The sequence below is a fragment of the Mycteria americana genome, chromosome Z (genome assembly GCF_035582795.1).
Source record: "Mycteria americana isolate JAX WOST 10 ecotype Jacksonville Zoo and Gardens chromosome Z, USCA_MyAme_1.0, whole genome shotgun sequence".
Lineage (NCBI taxonomy): Eukaryota > Metazoa > Chordata > Aves > Ciconiiformes > Ciconiidae > Mycteria > Mycteria americana.
The window spans coordinates 6,696,903-6,714,473 of NC_134396.1; the positions used below are offsets into that span (position 1 = coordinate 6,696,903).

General features: G+C 38.6%; 1 protein-coding gene and 1 long non-coding RNA gene across 8 annotated transcripts in view; both read left to right on the forward strand.

Moving 5' to 3' along the window:
• The first annotated feature begins 1,768 nt into the window (after window positions 1-1,768).
• LOC142402753 (uncharacterized) lies at window positions 1,769-11,540 on the forward strand. The gene is made up of 3 exons (XR_012773470.1): window positions 1,769-2,628; window positions 3,261-3,412; window positions 11,417-11,540. It is a non-coding gene; the product is annotated as an uncharacterized LOC142402753 (long non-coding RNA).
• A 1,045-nt stretch (window positions 11,541-12,585) lies between these two features.
• Window positions 12,586-17,571, forward strand: part of NIPBL (NIPBL cohesin loading factor) — a 160,092-nt gene continuing 155,106 nt past the window's right edge. For 2 of the 7 annotated variants that reach the window (XM_075488533.1, XM_075488532.1), the window contains exon 1: window positions 12,586-13,058. The gene's annotated coding sequence lies outside the window, so the exon portion shown is untranslated. The remainder of the gene's footprint in view (window positions 13,059-17,571) is intronic. The other 5 variants (XM_075488535.1, XM_075488534.1, XM_075488536.1 and 2 more) reach the window with 4 other exon arrangements.

A 17,571-nucleotide genomic window follows, 5' to 3' on the forward strand; every position in this document is an offset into this window, starting at 1 on the left:
AACACTTTTCAGACAAGAAGTTATACAGCTGTAATAAATTTAAATATTCTAATGCCTAGTTTGCTATAGGAAATATGATACCAATATTCATGAATTGTCAGACACCAGCACAAGTAACTCACCTTGCTTGGCCTTAAGCCGTCTAGGAGCTGCAATTCATACATCTATTCATATAACTTAGGAGGCTTCTGGAAAAAGCTCTCCTGCACTAGCTCAGGGGACACGAACTTATTGCAGAAGTTCTTCTACCAGAACTCTTTCCACATGTTCCCTGCTACCAACACATGCCTAATAACCTTAATATCTTGGAGTAAAAGTAACAATTTTCTTCTGCATTTACTTTAAGCTATATGCCTCCCTTTCTTCCTAAAAAATGTAAATGGCTCTTACCGTACGGTTCAGTATGGTTCAGAGCATTATCCTGTGGGAATTAGAGAATAAAAGAGAATGGAAAGCAAAAGAGTGGTCCAAAGAAGGAACCCTGATCTGGAAAAGATGTCAAAGATGGAAAAGAAAGACAGACAAGGATGAAAGAAAAACATTTAATTGCAGCCATTAAGGTCAGGGAAAACTCCAAAGAGATCCAGTGCTGTGAACCCAGGAGACAATCTGAGGAAGGGAAATGAGGTTTCTAGTGTTCAATACAGCCAAGAGACTGATGAGGCTAAGAACTGAGAAGAAGTTGATAGGTTTTTTACACGCTTTTATTTAGGATAACTGAAGCTTTTTGAGGGATTGAATTGCCACTTGAAGTTGAGGAGAAGCAGGAATAGAGAAATGGACAAATAGTTGAGGAAACAGAAATTTGACCTAAATCACCACTCACATTACATTATTTTAAAAAGTAAGTACATTTACTACAATTTTATTTAATACCCCAGCAATTGCAATTGGGAAAGACTGTATATCAAAATCCATACCATCCTTACCATAGACACTTAGACATAGACACATTGAGAAATGCAGGTTAAGACCTCAGGTCTCAGGTCAGGACACCTCTGTGTCTCCAGTTATTGCTCAAAAGAAAAAAAAGTTGTTTCTGAAAGGTAACTTAGCTCACCTGAGAGGAACAACTGCTGTCCACTGACTGAGGGCAATGGACGATCTCAAGGGGCGAGGAGATTGCTGACCTGGGGCGGCAAGTAGGCGCCACCCAGGGTCTACAAAGTTCTGTACTGGAAAACTTTAAAAAGAAAGAAAAAATCAGTTTACCCGATCAGCATTTAAGCATTATCACATATTTCCACAACACTTTCTAAGAAGAAAACACATTGGATGACTTTACCTGATGGCATTTAAGTCCATCTTCAGAATCAGTAGTCCCTTCCCTCATTTCTCATTGTCTATATGAGACAGTTCTTACAACCCTGACCTGTCTGTGCTGTTTAAGTGTGGCAGAGCTTGAGAAAGGATCCAACTCTCTGAAAGAAATAACCCACTACAGGGGAAGCTGGCATTTGGCAGAAAAGGAGTTAAAAAGTCGAGCGTCGGCGCCGAGGAACTCAGCGGACTGTTCCATTATCCGGAGAGGAGGGAATCTACTTACACATTCTTAGTTATTCGCTATAAAATTAATGACAAAATTTCAAAAGGAGAGCTATAAGCAGTCATTATAAAGTACGAGGAGCAGATCTATGAATTAAAAGAGGTGAACCTGAGGTAAAATTCTGAGGGCACCTCTCTCCTTTCTCCTGCATGGGCAAGTTCCACTCAGCCTGGTTTGAGGGAGGAGGCGAGGCGGCATCCCGGTAGCGTGTTTGGGGCTGGCAGGGCGCTTTAAGGAGCTTTTAGAGACACTTTGATTCCTCCTTCCAGTATCACCAGAGCTTTCCTCCTCACTGGCGCAGTGGCTGCTCAAAACAGGCCTCGTTCACCTGAACGGGACTGGGAGGAAAGAAGAAGGGGAGGACACGGGAGCGGTGATGGGAGAAGGGGTTTGGAGTGACAAAGGCGCGGGAAGCGGCCCCCGCGGGGGCAGCCCGGGCGGCCACTCAGTCAGGAGTCCAGTGGCTTTCTTTAGTGCAAATAATAATATAATCTGGCGTACTGGGCCAAAAGCTATTCAGTAGAAGAGGTGTAATAAACAGGCTTGGCTAAGGGGAGTCCTGAGCAAGTAACTCGGTCAGATTTCATACAAAGTGTTTGAGAACCGGGGGCTGTGTGGCTGAGACCCACCACAGGCATTGAAGGCTTCTCCAGACATCTGATTACACCAATGTTTTGGAGTATCTTAGATATATTGATTGTGTTCTTTAGGGTCGATTTAAAAAGTCAGTGTATATAAAAAATACTTTTTGCTATTAACCGACTATACTGTGGCATCTTTGATTTAGATGCCCATAAGAATTTCTCAAGAAAGTGAGGAACTGGGTTCTCTGATCTGCACCTAGACAGAAGGAAATTAAGGGCACTTAAAATGTTCGTGAAGTAGCTGGTTTAAGAGCAGCTAGTAGTGATAAACATAAGAGAGCTTTCCATCATACTAAAAATATTTCTGTAGAATCATAAGCATGTGCAGTTCTTCCCAGGCAACTATAAAATGCCAAGCCCACTTCCTCTGAGAAACTCTTGAGACTTAAAGGCAAACCAAAAACACAGAGAATAAACAAATTAGGAGCATAAAATGAGGTGAATAGGAGGGGTATTGTCTTTGGGAAGCCAAATTAATTTTTTTAACTTATTTTCTTCTGTATGATTAATAAGAACATTTCTTGTCTGCCCAATTACTCCTAAGTACCAGCTGAGTAGTATAAGCAGTAATACTGTGGTAACATGGTATATATGGAGAGTCCCCATACTCAAGAGAAAGGTAGAAGAGATTGAACTACATTATAACCTTAATGGTGGTCTCTCTGGGGCGCACCAGTGAAACACCACCAGGAAGTTTGCTTTAATCATTGTTTCTGCGCTGTTTGTTTTTGTGGATAAATAAGGACTCCAGTGCATTAAGCTAGCAATCCAGAACCTTTCTTGAGCTCTACATGAACACATAATCAAAAATAGCATTTAATTAAGAAAAAGTTGCAGTATGCTTGAAGTGTGGAGGAAACCTATTGGATTAATAGTACTGTAACTTTTTGCTTGGTACATACATGGTTCTAAGAACTTGTCCTTTAAATTTCTGCAGATGAAAACATATTCCTAAGGACAATACTTAGCTATTATTCTACAGCTACCTAAACATGTGGTTGTATTCCTATAGCCAGATTATTACATCTTGATAATTTCCCTGAAATTACATGTCAAATTTTCTATTTCAGGCATTTTGGCATCAGTATATAGCATTTTGAATGAAATTTTGGGGAACTGGACAAATTACATCTATTACATGTGAAGAATACCAGCCATAAAGAAGGCTCATATAGACATCTCTGAACTGCTTTTAGAAGAGGGCAAAGCTGGTAGAGGCCTGGTAAGAAAAATCTTCATTCAAATATACACATTTGTTTTTATTGTTGGGAGGGAAGATTATTAAAGGAGTGAGAAGGAGAAAAAATGTGTAAGTAACTGCTAAGGATAATAAGTTTGATAGATCTTGAATGTTCAACAATTATGCAGTTTTATACTAACTTCATAACACTATGAAGGTCATCAGAATGCTATGTAACACAATGTTCATAATAATGAAACAAAGCCTCACAGACAGGCTATGAAATATGTATGTGACACTCCTTCCCCCATAGGCCATGTTATATTTTGCAGTTAATCATCAACAATATAGGAATACTAAGCATTTTTCTCACTTTTCAAGTTCTAGCTGGTATTAATGAGAAGATTTAGAATAATAAGGGGATCATAAGCTTATCATGACTAACTGTAAAATAAAACCTGACGCTTCCCATTCAAAATCCAAATGGACTAGAAAAAGCTGCATTTACCTTTATGAATCTAGTTTTTTAAAAACAAAACAAACACCTCAAACTTCTATTAGTACTTGTTTAGATGACCAAGTTTTCATTAAACTGCATTCTTAAGGAAAACTGAGATGAAGGTAACATCAAAATACGTAGCCCGTACATCTCTACTTAACGTGCCCCTAGGCTGGACAGTCATCTTCAGTACTTCTGAAGATTACAAGGCAAAATCCAAATTTTCCTACGATAAACAATATGCTAAGTTATTCACAGACAATCATAAACACAACAAAACATTTACATTTTAAATAAAAAAAAGAAATGCAACATTTTCACTCTATAGTCTAAATGAAATTTCTGAAACTAGGTGTGAAAAAATTGGAAATAGATAGTATTTTCAAGTCTGCATGTACATAACAATTTTTGTGAAACAGTATGTAATTTTTATGCTATACTATATTTTAAATATAAATTTTATAGCATGGGTTTTACAATTAATCTCTTTACCAACAGATTATTCCTTATTTAATTGACTTTTTTATCCAAACATTATTCAAACACAAATACCTTTTCTATAGTATTAAAATGGCATACCCACCAAAGCAAGTTTTACGTTCACCATCTACTCAAAGACACAGTACATTCTTCTTTTGCCTCTATAAGCATTTGGATAGCCTGTAAACATGATTACCAGAGACAATAAAACCAGTAAGATCATTGCTTATAGAGAGATCATCTTTTAAGCCAGTGGATTCTTTAAGAGAAACAGCCAGAAATTGGTATTTTGGATTATATTTGCCAATGAAGAAGAAAAATAGGAAAAGAAGGAAAGCAAAGGCTTTTATATGTTGCCTCTACCTTTGGGAGCAAGTAAGAAGGAAACAATCCAAAATATTAGGGAAAGCACAATCTAATGGCAGAGAAAAGATAAACATTGCCCAAGGAAATGCAGGAAAAACAAGCACTTTGTCCAGAAGAGAGTGATCACTAGTGTATAGTCTGGAGTAAACACAAGACTGACTTAAGTCTGGAAATGAGGGGAAACAGCAATGGAACTATGGAAGTTATGAATAATTAGTAAGTTCAGGAAAAAAATCTAGTGAATTGAAGTATTAAAAATATTTTATGACACATGTATATATATTGTCCTGTCAGGAAAATTCCTATTTTGAATGCTGCCAGGTTATTGTAATTTATGGATCTGTTTAGAAGGCAACTGTCTTTAAAATCGGAAATGTATTTTTACCTGCTTTGACTTGAATGGCTAGTGCATTGTCTCTGTCAGAAAAAATACATGATGGCATCAGATGTTTTGATGCACTCTGTAAAGATTGTGCATACGTTCTTTTCGTCTGAAACCCTGGGAAAATTTCACTCAAAGTTCCAAGTCCTTTTTGGTTGATAGTCATCTTGAATCTCTCTTGCTCCGTTTTTCTTAGAGCTACATTCCCAGTGATTGCTCAGGCCTGTGTACGGGTTTCTGTGTCTTCTCTGCATCTGTTTCTACGGCATTTTACATCTTTTTTCTCACACATGCCTATCCTCAAATATCCAACAAAACATGCGCCACCCACATGTGTATTTGTTTTGGGTGGTGACATGTACCCATGTTCTCGTGGAGGCTGTTCTTTTTCCAGAAAGTTTAACTACTTCTTACAGTGATTTTAAAGAGCACTATGTATGATAACTAGCTGTAATATGTTTTATCTGACAGCAGTATTATGGATAACAGGCCACCTTAATGAATTGAACCCTGCGTGGAAAATGTACTAGCAAAAGCACAGGTATACATATTGCAGCCTCTTCAGGAGAGTCACTATATCATCTTCGATATGAGTACTTGCACTGGATTGCAATCTTTACTGGGAATACAGTAGAGAAAGTTGGCAAGTCTACAAATTGTTCAATAGTAACTCAAAACTATAAATTAACATAAATTAACAATGCTGTGCACACTAGTGTTCTATGATTATAGTAAAGATTTGTAAATAATTTCCACTTACCTATAAACTTTAAGAAAACTGTTCATGCTTATCCTGTTATTACTCCAAATATATACCTCTTAGGCCAAGATTTTCTATGCTGTTCTTCTCTTCAAAGATGAACTATGTTTAGGGAACCTGAGGGAAGTCCTGTAGGTATTTTAAAACAGTGGGAGGACAAATACAGAAATTTAAACATCAAAAACTAGAATTTAAATACATCATGATACAGAAAAGGACGTTTTTCATAAATAGATAATTTTGACTTGATTTTTAAGTTAACAGATATTTGAGAATTCCATGCTAACCATTCCTAAAAGGTATATTCTTCTTTCAGTCTTTTTTTTTTTCCTATTGCAACTGAGTTGCACCACCGAGGCAGAGATATTTATTTGTATTTAATTGCACTGTAAAAGCCTAGGCAGCTTCTCCAGGTCAACAATTCAATTTTCTGGACCACTTATTGTCCCCGTCAAAAGTTAAAAAACAAATTTAAAAGGCTTTGTGCTTCAGAATGCATGGCATTGCAAGTCTGTGAGAAGTTAAATCTGTGACAAGTTAATACTGCTTTCTGGCTCACTAATGGAGCACCCACACATCTTCTGAAGTGCTGACAAAGTAGATGGACTGATGTTTGTCCCTATGGCCACACTGAGAAGCAAATTGCCAATACGTGTCCAGTTACAAAGTGGAATAATTTTTTTTTTTTTTAAAAAAGAAGTTGTAAGATGAATATCAGCATTCAGAACATACCCAATGATGTTTTATTTATCCTTACTCCTTTTCCATTCTTATCTTAAAATCTATAAATTACACTTTAAAAGTTATTTTCATTACAAATTGATAGCAGCCATAATTTAAAGGAGTGCAAAAGTTACTTATGTTTGTTTCATTTTATTGCACAATGTGTGTTTTCTGTTCCTGTTCTCACTGTAACATCCTTTCATAAGGGCCACAGGATGTCTAAAAGAAAAACGGACATCTTCTGCAGGTTAGAAGGCTGTTTTAGCCACTGTATAGGACTTTCTAAAATGTCTTCACATGAAGAAATAGCTAACTTGATAGCCAAATTTCAATCAACTTTCTTTTATCAGGTTTTTGATTAAAAAATCAGGTGACTAATTGCTTCAATAAAGAATTAATTGGAAATATGAACGTGATTTATCTCTAGGTGGGGGACCACAGTTCCCTCTTAGCTTCCTTTTGGCTAATCACTCCAAGGAGACTGCTTTACATGTGTCTATAAAATGCAATGTAAATGGAACCACCACAAAACATTCACAGACATTAGAAATAATTTGTCTAAAAGTTGTGTGTTAAAGTGTTCGAACAGACCTTGGCACAGGCTAAAAGCATGCCAGCTAGCACTTTCCCAAACAATTCCCTAGGCACAGTTTGGGAGTTAGTGTGAGTCAGGAACCATTCCCAATGGGCAGTGTGAGTCAGGAACCATTCCCAATGGGCAGTAGATGCATGTGACTATCCTCTTTTGAAGTATAAAAGGGTTTAATAATATAGGCATGAAACATTATGCGGCTACCTCAATGCCAGAGAACAGTCCCAGGCATGTTTAACCTCTTAGTTTATATGTAGCCATTGAATCTTTTGGCTGAGATGGTTAATACTTCAATATCTGAAGAATGGAAAAGTTCTGCTTTCTTTCGAAGAAGCAGTTTTTAAAAGCCAAAGCCCAAGAAGCTTTTTAACGTATATGATTTAGATAATCATGTCTCTGCCTTAAATCTTTTTATTGACAAGTTCATTAAAAATGGAGTGGCAAGGCATTTTAAGCATGATATGATGTTCTCAGATTTCTTTAATCCATGAAAGTATGGCTTTCAGCTTGCACTGAATGCAGCAGTCCTTAAGGCCAATTTTTAACTTCTGTCCTTTGCCAGAATATGAATGTCCACATTGACTTGCTGGCCCATGAAGCTGTATTGATTTACCCTTACACCTTATAAAGTGGAAAAAAAAAAATTGCCCAAACGTTTTTATCTTTATATCTCAAAATAATCCATAGTGTCTCTCAACTCTTGTATGAAATTGTACAGGATTTCTTATGTAACTGATATGCAATTCTATATCTCTGTTATAAAACATGACAGTAAGTTGTTTTCCTGGTCCCTATCCAAAACAAGACATTTGAAAGGATAGAGTTATATAAGGCCCAAATTAAAAACAAGAAAAAAAAAGGAAAAATTAAGAAAAAGGATTTGTGGGAAGCTAAGGAAGTTATAGCAGGAATGGTACCTGCTTCATTTCTGAAGTTCACCCATGGTGAATCCATGGAAAAGAGCCTAAAGAGCATCTTTAGCCAGATTTCAGATTTCTTTCAATGATAATGTATAACTGATCATTTATCTTCCCTACAAAAACAACTGTTATTACGTCTGTTCTTACAGCCCTCATGTAACAATACTGGGACAGTCTACTTGTCCAGCAGAGTAACCTATCACTGACCTCTTTTTCTGTTGTATAATGTGTTTTATTATTATATATGTTTTATAGTGTAAATTACATGTTTTACATTATCTATCTTTTAACTTTATTCAGAATCCCTAGTGCCTTGCATAATAAGAACTGGCTGTAACATTCAAATGAAAGTACTAGAGCTTTGTCTTCCATCACTTTTCCTCCATAGAGAACTGTTTTTTACAAGTATATATTTTAAAAGATGTATTTGCTATAGAATTCATAATGTGTCTTCATACAAACAGAAGCACATTCTTAACATGGTAGAGACAGTGCAAGTTTGTCACTTAGAAAAAATGAAAAAGTATTATTTCATTTCATATTAAATTCTTGTTGGTAAATTATGCTAAATAATTAGAAGAAGGAAAAAAATATTACCTCCATCTGGCTTACCAGAAAAAAAAAATCAGTAGTCACCATGAAGCTGCAAGCTTAGAGCAAGTAACTATACAAATATTTTACTCCTCAATCTGCAGGCTTCCTTGGCTTTTTATTTTACTTGTACCACTCAGGCCTCATCTGATATTTAGGTTGCTTACTTCTCACAATGAATATTCCCCAGTGAATGAATTACACGGTGCTATTATTTCCTCCTGTGAACTAAAGTCAATGCCAAAAACATAACTTTATATTCCTTGTCATACAGCATTCATTATGACATTCTTCCTACTTGCTGTTGTAGTCCAGCCTTAACACCAGATTCTAAATAACTTGAATACTTAAATTTAGGATGATAGCTAATGATTGCATTACTATATTACATTCAGCTAATGAGCTCACAACATTTTATAGGAAAGTTCTTTCCAATTATTGAAAAAATAGAAAAAAATATACAATAATGATTATATTTTATTTTACTGACACATCACATTTATTTTAAAAATCTGCCCAGAAATACATACTACCTATAAATTACTAAAAGGTAAAACGTAACAATGTTTGTGCATCCCATTAACAACTTCAAATGACAGGTACCTGTATATTATACCAGCCCTTAAAGAGACAAAAATGGAAAAGCACAATAAATTTTTCATTCATTCTATAGAAAAAAATCAAATGACAACAAGCAACCTCTAAGAAAACATTGGTGTCAGGTGTATTTTCACTGTAATATTACATGCTGTCTATAATTTATGAAGCTGAATAACAACATGTAGCTGTCGGGGAAGTTAACATGAGAATGGAGAGGGCAAAGAGGTCTCTTCAGTATTTTCAACAGTGTGCTCACATATACTGTCTTTGCATGTATAAAGTTTATCTCAGTATGCAGTTGTAAACAGCAGCAAGAGAGGTACCTAAAACTTACCATTTATTTTGTGAAAATTGAGAAACACATTTTAAAAATGGTACTGTCTGCATGAAGATCTTTAATTCCTGCCTTTTAAAGTTGCATTAAAATGCAACTTTGAAGAACAAGAAACGAGTCTCAGAATAACCAACTGTGCAAATAGCTTTGATTTATGGGAGACCAGTCATTTGTTTAGGGCAAAAGACACATTCTCCCTTGAGATCAAAGGGAGTAGGATTAGGTTCTACAGCTTTACCCTGAAACTTGCAGTTCATTTTCAGGACTGTATAGGTGTGGGTTTGTCAGGGGAATTCAGAGAGCTTTGCCCTCCTCCGCAGTGCCACCAGCTTTGTTCAGCACAGTGTACGGGTTGCGTGACTGCATAGCTCCTCCCATACAGATTAGGACTACCTCTACCTCATGACTAAGGCCTGGAACAGAAATAAGGCTTAAAATATCTTGATAAGTTTTCAGGTAATATTCTGAAATACTTGATTTATCCCTTTTTCTAGCCATCTAAGGCATAATGAGAAGAACCCCATGCGTACTAAAGTATTTTTTAGGAACATAGTAAGCCTCCATTCTGCAATAAATTGCTGTGAGTGGACCTTTGACAATAACAGGAATACAAGGAACTGCTTGTCTGAATGCAATTGAAGAATTTGATCTTTCCTTTTTCAAAGTGGATTATGGTAATATCTAATGGAACAAAAAATATTTAATTTCTCTTAAGGAAAAAAAAAATCCTGGTTTGCTCATGTGTGTTACACCACCACCTTCTAAAACAACTACTCACTTAAATTAGTTGTTTTCTTGTGCACTTCATAACGTCATAGTACTCAGGCAAAATACCCATTTCTACAAATTTTTTTTAGTTGAATGGGATTTTTAAAGCATGAAATGGTCTAGTGACATTCTCAATGGAAAATTCTGACTGAAACAGTAGTTAAATAGGTGTTGTGTCTTACCATGATGTTTGTACTGGCCAAACCATATTTGGCATTTGAAAAGGAAAATTTCAGTATTTACATTTTATTTACACACTAAATCGCCAATTAAGAAAAAAAGGTTGTTATGTAAATAAATTACTAAAATCACAGAAAGATTCCATCAACATGAACTGGTAACAATGAGACATAGACTGAAGTAGTATTCCTGGACCAACTTTGTCATTTTAGAATCACGTTTTCCTGTGAATTAATAGGTGTGTATGTCCACACACATATGGGTACGTGAACTCCAAATAGGTAGTCCATTAACCTTTAGTTTATTACCAAGAGAAGATAAATATTTCCCCCTTGAGTTACAGAGTTGCACTGTATTAAATTAAGCGCAAAGACTTATGAACACACTTAATTTACTACACCAATTATTTCCCTTTATTTCAAATGGACAACTTGAAGTTGTAAATGCATAAACAATTATAGGATTGGGACCTTTTTTGTTAACTTGGAACAAAGGTACGCAATACATTTTTCCAGAGCCTGGTTTACTCTGCCTCCATTAACCTTACATGAACATGTACCCATTAGATATTAGTATTTCCAGTACTGAATTACCGTATTTTCCAGTGCCATCTTCATTTCTGTACTTTCAAACAAAAGCACATACAGTTGTAAAACGAACTTTCATTCATCCAACGCTACAAATTTAGTAGTTGTTTAAGCTTGAGAGAGGCATTTGAAATCTGCATTAAAGACAGCACTATTCAGGAAATCCTAAGACTTGGAAAGATTCAAGTGCATTGGTGTAAGATATTATCCTTTTGTGCAAATAATACCCATCCAGAGCTGAAGGGGTGTGTTTATATGTCGCAGGGTATTTACAGCTGTGTCCAACTGTATGGCTGGATCCTGAAGTCGACAGGCAAGCAAGGCTTCCTCTAGAAATCAAGGGATTTTTGTCGAAGTACTGAGGAGCAAAACAACGTGAGTACAAAAAGACATAGTTAATTCATCGGATATAAATACTTCTTCACTATTATCCAGTGCTATGATTATTCACAATTTTACCTGTACGGAGAAACACCAGAAAAATCTTTCAGACTAGGACATTCTCTTTCTCCAAACACTCCTTCGCAACCCACAATTAAAATACTTCCAGTAAATCTGGTGGCGGTGGGGAGCATCAGCCTCCAGCGAAGGACCCTTCACCTCAACATCAGCATTTTCCCCCGTGCTCGTCCAAAAAGGTCGTTTTTAAAAGCCACTCCAGTTCGGTGTGTGCACCTGGAAATCCCTCGCCCCGGCAACGCTTTCCGCATCGGGTGTTTCAGTTCCTGCGGCACGGCCTCTTTACACCCACAGAGACGGACATTAGCGGTAACAGTAGCTCCAGCAAGTGTCCCAGATCTGACACATCTCACACGCTGGGGCGGGGGGGGGACTGCCGCCTTTGTGGGTTCATGTTAAGGCGCCTCTCAGGTCTGCCTCCTGCGAGGCGGCATTTTGCAGTCCTCCCCGCCATCCTTAGGGAAGACAAAAATAAAACCCAAAACGTGTGTTTTTTTCAGCGGTCACTTCTTCGCAAATCGCTGGCTGCCTTCGTCTCAGCGCAGGCCTAAGCGTAAACTCCAGTCTCACTCCGCACACCAGAAGGGGAGAGAAAAGAAAGAGAAACTCAGGCGGCAGCCGAAGGGGTGGGGAAGGGCAGACACAGCCACGCAGCGGAGACTCAGCTCTGCCCGCCGCCGCCAGGCCAGCCGCGGCGAGGCGAGGCGAGGCGAGGCGGAGGGAGCTGCTCCAGCTGCAGCGGCGCTGGGAGGGGAGCGGCGCGGCGCCGAGCAGCGCAGTGGCGACGGCGGAAGCGGCACTGGTGGAGCGAGCGGGCGAGGAGGAGGCAGCGGAGGGAAGGGGGAGGCTGTTGGTGTTTGGCGCCGGTGGAGGGAGTCATTCCTGCAGCTGCACTTCCGGTCGGCATTTTGTTCTGAGAGGGAGCGAGAGAGACACACACAGGATCCTTCCCCCCCCCCTCCTCCTCTTCCCCTTACCCCCCCGCTCGGTACCGACTCACCGTGCCCAGGCTGCCCCCTCCCCCGCCCTCCTGCACTCGCACACACAGAGGGAGCGGCGGCGGCGGCGGCCCCTTGGCAGCGCTGCCCCCCCGGCCACCCCCCTGCTCCCCCGCGGCTCGGAGTGTGTCTCGGAACCGGTTCGGCGTGGCGCGGCCCGGCCCGGCCCGGCCCGTGTTGATGTTGTGAAGCAGGCTCAGGGGGAAGGGATTTGTCTCGGCCGCTCACCCCCCGGCTCTACATGTTCGCTGCACTGAGGAGGAGACGGAAGAGGAGCCAGCCCCCCTCCCGGCCCGGATTATTGTTGTTATATTATCTCCCCTCCTCCTCCTGCTCCGCGGCGGCGGCGGCGGCCCAGCGGCGGCGGCGGCTCCTCTGAGGAGGGAGGGGGGCGGATTTCTCTCCCTCTCTCTCGGATTCTCGTTGGATTCAGACGCCGATTTGCTCAGGTAATCCCCCCTCCTTGTCTCCCCTTCCCCTCCCTGCCCTCTCCAGCAGCGGGCCGGGCCTCCCAGCCCAGGCGGCCCAGCACTGCCGGGAGCAGAGGGGATTAGCTGTTATCCGGGGTAGAGGGGAATAAGTGGCAACCGGAGGTGTTTATTTCGCAGCCCCCCTTCCTGCTCGCTCGGGTTTGGCGGAGGAGATTGGTTCCTCCCGGGCTGCCGGCAGGCCCAGGCCCGGTGGAGAGCGCAGGCCCGCCGGCCAGCGCCTTTACTCCAGCTCGGGGATTAGAAAGGCGAAGCGGCTTCTCAGTGACAGGCCTCAACCCGGAGAGGAGCAGGAGGAGGAGGAAACAATACAATTAGCCGCAAATGTGCACTGATCCTTTGCCATATTTACAACTTCACCAGGGCAAGGAAGGAAGGTCCCAGCGCAGACAGCCCTCTGAAGTGGGGAAGGAGTAAGTGGAGGAATAGGAGAAGAGAGACAATGTACATACCTAGGAACAAAAATACCAGCTCTCTTCGCTATTACCTTCTCCTTCTAACCAACTGCGTTCTGAACATTCAAAAGTTCGAATGCATATGGATTTATAATGTGCAGAGGTTTAATCTCTAAATAATATAGCAATTGATTAGTGTGTTAATCACTTAGTATATTTATAGCATAAAACTAGCGCTTGTGGGATGATTGACAAAACACAGACACCTGCAGACCTAGGAAATACAGATAGGCAAGTATATTGTATCAGGTACTCCACACAAATCTCAGTGTGTGTGTACGGTATGCGTTACAGGAATATGTACTAAATTCAGAAGAAATACTATTTTATGCTTCTAGCAAACAGAAAACGGGAGAGAGGGGTCATGTGTAAAGTGCTGTGTTTATGACATTTAAGGGACCAAGGTGAAGATGAGATCTTACCCAAAGTACTTGAGAATCAAACGTAAATTTAATACGTGAAAAGTGGGGAATGCTTAAAAAGTGTCATCCTTTCTTGTCGGGCCATATCACTTTGAGATCCTGAGGTTGTTATTGGCTGTTTGTGTCCATGATGTTTGAATATGTAATTAGGTGTCATTTTAACAGGTCAAATGTGTTTTGTAAATGGCTGTTGATTAAGTGTCAGGTCTTTATAAATAAATAGTAGCTAATCTACAGTAAAGTAAATCTCGGATTTACGTGTGATAGAGTTGAGAGTGTTACTAAAAATTGAGGTAGATTTAAAACGGAACCCTGCAAACTAGTAAAAATACTCCTATAGAAATTACATAATTGAGGGAAATATTAAGATACAAAGTTTCACCTTTCGTCTAGAAGGGAAATTTGTTAATGGCAAACAAGTATCAACATTACATAATTTGTCTATTTTTCGGCAGGTTTCTTAGTTGTTCAGGCGGATCTTTTGTAATAATAAGTGGTTAATGTATCTAATAGAGTAACTTTCTGGTGTATTGTGTTTAGAGTCTTAAAATAAAACTGTGCTATCGTGCCTCGGAGTGCCCTGATACATGTTTAAAAGGGTGAAGTTAATATAGCTGTCACGTAGAAGGCGTGTTTTTAATGCTGTAAATCCGTGTAGTAGTCAGTAGCGTGTCCGTGATTTGTATTGGTCAGGGAGCAGTTTGAATTTTAAAAAGCCTGAAGATCCTGCTGAGCCCCAATCCCGGCCTCCCTCCCTCCCACTAATCTCCCATTCCTGTCTTTGTGCTGCCTGGTCCTGTTAGACACTGTTTGCAACAGGGCCTCAGGCCTACGTGCGTGGAGAGGAACCATTTACACTTCGAAAAAGCAGCTTTTTATTTTTAAACTTTGTGAATTGCAGAGGGAGTCACTAGTTGTCTCTAACTGCCCCTATCTCAGTGTGTAGCAGAAGAATTGCTGTTTTCTTTTGGTCCGTAGCATGCGTAGAGGCCGAGTGTAACTCTGCTTTACAGGAAAGAAAGGACTGTGCAGAAGTAGTTGTAGTTCTTGGGTAGTTTTCATCATCAGGAAGCGACATTAGCTCTAGCGTTTCTTTCGAAGTCTGTTTCAAACAGCTCTCCTTTTAACAAAAATGGGTTTGTTAAGCTAACAGTAGTGAACTTCTCTGACTTATTTTTCATTTAAGGAGGCTTGCTTTAAATATACCAGATATGAGCAGGAAATGAGCTGCTGTAGTTATGTAGTTCCTGTCAAGTTTATCTCACCAGGGTTATGTTTATGGTGCCTTTTTTTTTTTTTTTTTTAATCAGAAAGCATGCACTTTTCTGGTATGAAAAATAGGTGTATTTATAGAGGGAAATTTAAGATGCTGTCTATTTGTGATTTATAATGAGTTTTTTGGTTTTGTTCTTCTGAGCCATATGTGATTAATCCTGAATTAGTTGCTTTATCACAGTTTATGTAGTTGTACATTTCTTTATCTCAAAAAAATATATTTAGCATTCAGAAATATTTAATGTGGAAATCTTTATAAGATGACTTAATTTTGTTTTAGATTGTATTTTTTAGCACATTTAAGAGTGTGTGTGTGTGAAGCAGGACTATGTCACTTTCATATTACTTTTTCCCTAATGTTAGGAATTTATACTGGTCCACTGTTTATCACAACAGCTAGCTGCTTAAGGAGGATGTAGTTATTTTATTCATGTTCTAGAAATACAAGATTAATCATTCTCAAGATGTTAGTTGTAACAATTATTTAAACTGAAAGTGGAAAATACTTTCTTTTTGTTGTATTTTATTTTCTGCTTTTGACTACCTTGTACGTTTTGAATTTGTTTCCTGTGTACAGGTTTTATTTCTTTTCTTTTTTTCCTCTCAACTTCTTAAGTGTTTTACCTGAAGTTACTCCAACAAAAAAAATCTTTCCCTGAAACCTTTTGCTGTCTTTTAAAGCTGTTTTTATACTTTTTAAAAATAGACACAGAAACAGGCATAGCAGTAAAATAATTTACTTTTTACATTTGAAATGTTTAAATTTTCATTTAGGAGAAACAGAACAGGATCAGAGAAGCAAAGTTGTATCACTAAAACTCTTTGCAGATCCCTACTCTACATAAGAGTATAGGTACCCCTGTGTAACCTTATTGCATGTTTGAGACTCCATGTACATTAATGTTCATATGACTCTTCTTGCGGAATCAAGGCAATAGATAGTAATTTCCTTGGGATAGAACCATGGGGTTTTTTGTCGTGTTTGTATGATGATTAAGATAATGCAGCCTTAATCCTGAATGTTTCATGTATATATTCCTCTACAATATAAATAAACTATATTTTGAAGGATACTAGATGAAAAATAGTCAAAGTATGAATTGATTTGAGCCAGGTATTGGTATAACAAGTTTCCTATTTCAAACTTCTGTGCGTTCAGTGGCGTGTGATGCTTTTATGTGTATATTATATTACAAAGTGTTAAAGTCATGATATTGAATTTATATTAACATTTTATAAATATTGCACAAGAAACGTAAAGCTAGTGGATAATTACTGTAATTAGAAAGAAAAAATATACTTCTAGTCTGAATATCTAGACCTAAGAAAGAAATTAAGTCTTCAAATTCAGAAATCTCTGCTTTCTAGAAATTATTCTAGAGGAGTCTATAATATTCATGAATGTGTGGACACTTCGACAACAATTATGGGCATACTTAATTGGAAAAGTAGGGGTAGTGATAGCTTTAGAATTTGGTGGCTGGTAGGTATGAGGTGGGTTGTCCAGTGTTAGGGTAGCTATTTACTGTCACAAAATACATCACTAGAAATATTTAACATTTGAAAAAAATGGCCATTTTAATATGATACTGCTTATTTTCAATCTTGCTTTTCATATGCCTTTATTAGAAGTAGTACAGTTTAGGTTAGCTTCTGATTTTGAATCATCAGCAGTAATGAACACTGAGTTGCACAGAGATGCCTACAAGGAAATGCTTGAAATTGGTGATACCTGTCTATTATTGCCAGTAAGCCTGTACAATAATGATCCTTTTTAATAATCAAAAAAGGAAGTCCTTTTGAAATGACAATTGTTAAAGGCTTGTATTCTAAAAACCTTTTATATAATTCATCTGTATTTGTGGATTTATTTTCTTAGTGTTACAAACATATGTCTTGGTAGCTGATCACCCCAAAGTACGTGTGAGAGAAGTGCTTTACATTGACATCTGCTGCACCCCAGGAGTGAGGAAATTGTGTTTGAGGAGATTGTGCAGGACCTATGATTTGTGTCTCACTTCCTGTCCCTACTGTTCAGTATGGGAAATATCACTAGCAAAAGGGAGGGGAGAAAGGATTTTGGCCCAGCTGTATGTAGAAACTAAAAAGAATTCCAGTAAAATTGAACATCGTTGTTGATACTGTACTTGAAGGTGACTATTTGGTTTACACAAATACTTTTAAAAAAACCCATAAACATTGAAGACTATTTTTCATGTTAAAGTCAGGATAAAATCTGGAAAAGTTAATTTTTATGGCCTTTAGTATTTGTATCAGTTGGTTTTAAGTGGTTTTCCAATCAGATCTCAAAATTCTTTATAT